The 5685-nt window shown below is 35.5% G+C and overlaps 1 pseudogene; it reads right to left on the reverse strand.

Annotated features, from left to right (window-relative positions):
- Positions 1–2969: 2969 nt before the first annotated feature.
- Positions 2970–4017, reverse strand: LOC149541079 (sodium/proton antiporter 1 pseudogene; annotated as a pseudogene).
- Positions 4018–5685: the final 1668 nt, after the last annotated feature.

Here is a 5685-nt window from a genome sequence, read left to right on the forward strand (position 1 = left end):
TGTTTTTATGAACTTGATTAGGGTTCTAATCTCCAAAGTGATTTTGAATCTTGGAAGGGATTCAAAAGACCTATGCTTATTCATGGAGTGTGTTGATTTTTTAAAACATCGCACTTCAAATTTCCTAATGAGAACAAGATACATCTAGAGGCAGCTACTTCCCATCTGCAACATACCCTTTCAAACACCAAGACCAACTATAAGGCTAGACCATTCTTCTACTTTAGGCTCTGTAAAACCTAGGTGGGTGTACCTTAGATTTATTTATATGGTACCAGTGTTCAAAGCATACACTTGAATCTAAATAAAGTAGATAAAGCCCTTATTTCTCCTATACTTATGCAATAACACATGTGCAGTAGTAAATCACAAATCCTGTGAAATCCACAAGCTGAGTAAGGGCATCTTTTCAGCTCTTAAATAGAAAGAGAAATGTATGATTATAAATTTTATTTCAATAGATCCCAAATATGCAATAGTAAGAAACATGTTGATCCTATAGTTGATTGGTGCCTTATCTATTGGGCAGTTCCATAAATCAGACACATACATCTATGATACTAGTGACATATTTCATACATCAAGATATTAGATCTATCCTATCACTTTGTGAATAATACATCAATGTTCATAAAGGCCTCATTCTCATGAAATATCCTTCTCAAATAACCAGCAACCCTGTCAAATATATCAAGCATTTACTTGGCTCTTTGTACCAACAAAAAGACATACAAGACATACCACCTTAAGGGGACAATAAAGAGTTTAAGTTTTTTGTCCCTAAACCAAAAAAAATTGCAAATTATAGAGATAGGAGATGAGAATTAGAATGAAACTAAGAAGCTTGTTGCTCATTATATTCATTTCTTTGAAACTATACATTCAAGGTATATGTAAATAACTCCTGAAACCATTAAAATAGATCAGAACTATCTATATAAGCTTCATTATTGTTGTTCATACAAGAGAGAAAGTTGAAGGATGGTGGTAGCATAGACTAACTGGAACCAACCCTGGTATCACATCAATGAGAAAATTTCTCCAAAAATGGAACCCTTACAATGAGAGAGAAAGAGAAAGATATAGGAAAGGAAGAAGAAATTGGATCTAATCTAGAAGTGACACATGTACACTTGAATCTTCTTTCCTTGTTGCTATAAAGTATCTATCTTCTCTCTATAATTGACATCTGAAATAAATCTCATCATTGAGTGTAACAAACTTGAAATATCTCTTCCTAATGAAGAAAAACCCTTGCTTTGATAAAATATTAGATATGTATCTAAAATTCTGATAAAATCCCACACTAAATTGATGTGGAGGTAAACAAATATCACTAAATGCATCCTTAACAACCTTGGCACATACCCAGTTCACCATTTTGCCAAAAACCAACTCTAAACTGCTAAACCTGAATATTGTTGAAAAATGAGTACTTGGGACAAAACCCTGAATAACTCAAACATATTGCCTCCTCTACAAAAACAAACCTCAAAAATAGAAATTTTTCTCTCTCCTAATTCCAATGGTATATGATATTCCTATACCTACTTATCAGAAATGTCCAGAATGTTTAGTTGAAGATCAGGTGGATACCATGGATCTTAGGTCTGCACTTCAATACAAATATTTAATTTTTCCCAAGGTCAAAACTATATAATATATCCTTTTTTGATTTAAAATACCTTGCACATTCAGAGTAGAAAAAAATATTAAAAAAACATTATTTTTTGAACTTTGATTTTTCCCTCCATTTATGCATCTAGATCAAATTGCTTTGATTGAGATTGACACGTGCCAGCATGTGATTCACTAGCTTCTACTTTGTTGCTTGACACACACCATGTGGTAGTCTCCTATTGGGTCTCCTTACATAGTTAGTTGTACCACATCATCTCCTTCTGGGTGCCTTGCCACATCATTTCCACGTGGCATGTTTCAATTTGCTAAAAGTCTATCCTTGCCACATCATCTACCACTTGAGCCCACTACCACATGGCGGCAAGGGACTTTCTTGCATTCTCTAATGACCTTGCAACTTCACGATGTGTGGAAGTGCCTACCATTGGATCCTGCCATATGGCACCATCTTAAGCATCCAATCTAGAAGTTATGACATAATACCTCATCGATTTGCATGTTAGGTGTCACCTTGTGATTCACTTATCAATCCACATCACTGTTGACCTCATCTCCATCTCATGGGACACGTTATTCAAAATTCAACTTCTTTACCCTCTGACCAACCATGGGTCCCACATAAGAAGTCTTTGGCTTACAAAAGATAAGTGTCTTTAAGACACTATAGAATGTGTGTGGAAATGTATTTAAAAACTTTAAAATTTCCCCCTACAAGCAATGTTTGATAAATCAATTTTCATAGAACTGCTCACTTTGATGCATGTCTTCACCATTCAAGTCATGGTCATGGAGTATATGGGAATCAACAACACTAGGGAAAGATTTTCTTCAAGATTGCTTTTCAAAATGTAGGGCTTTATGGCATTTTGATCCACTCTACTCCTCAATCTAAATGGTCATGGGATAGATTTGGGCTAAGAAACTTTGATGGGCTGGGAATGCTTGCAGAAATGGAGAAGCAAGCTTCCCTCTACCTCCATATTAATGTTGAAGACACCTCCCCTATCATGGATTTCTCCTCTTACCCTTCCTATGTCTTGTGGCCTTCACTTTTCTTTGTCTCTGCACCTTGATCCTTTAAATCTGCAAGAATATAATCCCCTTGCAATTGCTTGGAATATGAGGGAGACTTGAGGAAAGAGGCATCGATGGAAGGTGGTTAAGAGCATCCTGCAAAATCTCTTTAACCTATGTCTAACTGTTCAACCATTCATAGGACATTAGTAAAGTAGGTAAGTGGTTGAGGGGACTCCCAACTTCCCCATGCATCCCAGAGAGCTACTCTACTCCCCTGCATGGGTGAGTATGGATTGTAGTTTCCTCTACTGCTAGTACATTCCCATTGTGGATACAACTAATGGTACATTATCTATCACTATCGATGTGACACCTATGGAATTAGCAATTAGTTCAATACTTGGGATATGGGTGTCAAGATAGTTATCCAACCCTTTGAGAATTCCAACTGATTGTGAGTTTCCTACAAAAAGCAAAATGCCAAGGAAGAAAAGAACCCTTTGGGTATCAATTTGTGAAAGTTCTTGTGGAACTTTTAACCTCTTATAATCAGAATCCCCATAATGAATTGCATCTATCAAGATCCACAACACTCCAAGGCCAAAAGGCATACCAAAAAATGGAGGCAATCCTATTATTGCCTTAAAGACAGGCACAAATAGCAACGCCCTGATACCAATAGCAAAAAAAAATTGTCCTCTTGCTGCCATCTACTCTGATGCATTTAAATTTGGCACCTCCTATTTTCTGTTAACTTCATTGGTTAGTGACATAAGGGCCAAAGGAACAACCAAGGTAAAAAGAAGCCCTCCTATAATTAGGATCTCATATTAGTTTTCTCAAAAGGGTCACCATCACAATTGTAGAAGTCAAAATATCCAATATGGAACTAAGAAAAAGTGTGAAGATGCTAATTACCCAAAGAAGTGAATGAGGGTTTCAAGTGGTGATATTATCTATCACCAACTTAAATTCTTTATGTGCATCAATTATCTCAACTATTGTCATTGCACCAAGCAAGAAGAATACTATCTCACTAACTTCAGTAGATTTTGCGGTCAACTCCTGGATAGTTATATTAGATGATGGAGCCCCAATATTCCTAATCACCCATAAACTAATAGCCACCAAAATTCCACCACCACTCTTATTAAAGTCAAGGGATTCCTCAAAGATAATTCTAGCATAATCTAATGCAAAAATGAATCCCATTGCAAGATTCCAAGAATGATTAATAGCTGCTACATTAACAACAACTAAGCCAAAAATAGAAAGAGCCTTTAGTAAATCAGTCTTTGGATTGTAATTATCTTCATAATCAATTGAATCCATTTCATCCTCTGAACATAAAGGATCACATGTTCAATATCTTGACTCCAAACCCACTTTCATGAAGACTATAACTTTATGTCTGAAAACCTAAGAGATTACCTTTAAAAACTGACCAAAACAATTGATTGGGCTCTAAAATCAGACAAACAGATTCTTTGTTTTGCATTCTTGCACCCTATCAAATCTTGTGTCATGATGACCTATGGGTCAAAAGATATTAACTCATAAAGTTTCCCTCTCAAAACTACCTATGAGAAAACATGTCAAAAAACCATAGATCGCATTCGATTTTGGCTTTGAAAATAGGTCAAAATGACACTTGGAGGGATGAAAAATGGGTCATTAGTTTTTTTTCATGAGGAGAGTATAAATCTAGGATTTGGGATCATGATGAATAAGAGGGAAAATTTGACAAGCGTGTGAAGTAGGCTACTTGAATCTATAGGACTAGGAACAATGGTAGTTTTTTGATTTTCATAAATGGAATGGACCTGGGAAAGTGTGCAAAAGGATTTGTTAAGACTTGAAAAATGGAACACTTAAAGAATTTTCAGAATAGAACATAGTAGTACAATCCATTTGGTTTCACCTTTCACAAATTCAAAGTTATGACATCTCGAACAGGGGTACCGATCAATCTGCATTTTATGACACAAGTAAAACTTTACAAATTGCATTCAAAAATTGATCAAACGGATTCATCATAAGCTCAAATCTAAAAAATAGCAAGTATTTGACCTCTAGAATGCAATGCAAGAGGAATTTTTCATTTTTATCAATTGGGTCAAATTTATAATCGATCAAAAATGGCCTCCTAGAATTTTGAACAATTTACATCAACATGACAATAACAAACAACTGACTTTGAGGAATTCAAAACCTAGTCAAAACATATCAAAAGGACTTGAAAATTGAAAAATAGGATCACAAACATGCATATTAATTACTCCCAAAGCAGCAAGTCATGAAACATTAATGGGTGCAAGATATTCAAATGCAAACTAGGCTTCCTGTCATTGTTTGACACTTAAGCAAAAATGCAGAATTGAATATTGCTCAAAATGGAACTTCACAAAATGACTCAGAATGATAATTTATCTTCATGGGATGCATGGATATACTAAATGCAAGGTGTTAGAAACATTAAACACCTCTTAGGCCTCAGAAGGATAGTCAAGTACACATGCATTAAATGCACTCATAGGGTCTCAAAATGACTCAAAAGCTTACAATGGTACCCAAAATTGGAATGCAATTTTGAGTCCCAAAAAAGTGCTTGTTGATCAATTGGAGGTATGATTTTGGAGTTTTTGTCAAGAAAGAATGCCTAAAAATCCTAGGAAGAAGTGGAAGAATTGTTGTTCTACCTAATTGATGTGCACTAGTTGAATAGACTAGCACCTCATAGATATGATACTAAGGAAAGTAGGGTAACTAGAAACCCTATTAGGTCAAGAGAAATACCTAAAAATACCCTAGAAGGAGCTAAGGTAGTAGAAATACTAGTTGTTACATCAGAGTGGTATTAGAGCAAGTTAAAGACTAGGGGAGGAAGTGTATGTTTGCAGCTACTAGAGAGTCAGTGGGTGAGTCCAATATGGTGGCAAACGTAGAGCTAGTCAAAGAGGTTTATGAGAAAAAGGAAAAGAATAGAGTCCTTGAAGAAGCCTTAGAAGAGGTGAAGATAAAGTTGGA

This window comes from Cupressus sempervirens, chromosome 9 (genome assembly GCF_028749045.1).
Source record: "Cupressus sempervirens isolate cs-2001-9-10 chromosome 9, ASM2874904v1, whole genome shotgun sequence".
NCBI classification, from domain to species: domain Eukaryota; kingdom Viridiplantae; phylum Streptophyta; class Pinopsida; order Cupressales; family Cupressaceae; genus Cupressus; species Cupressus sempervirens.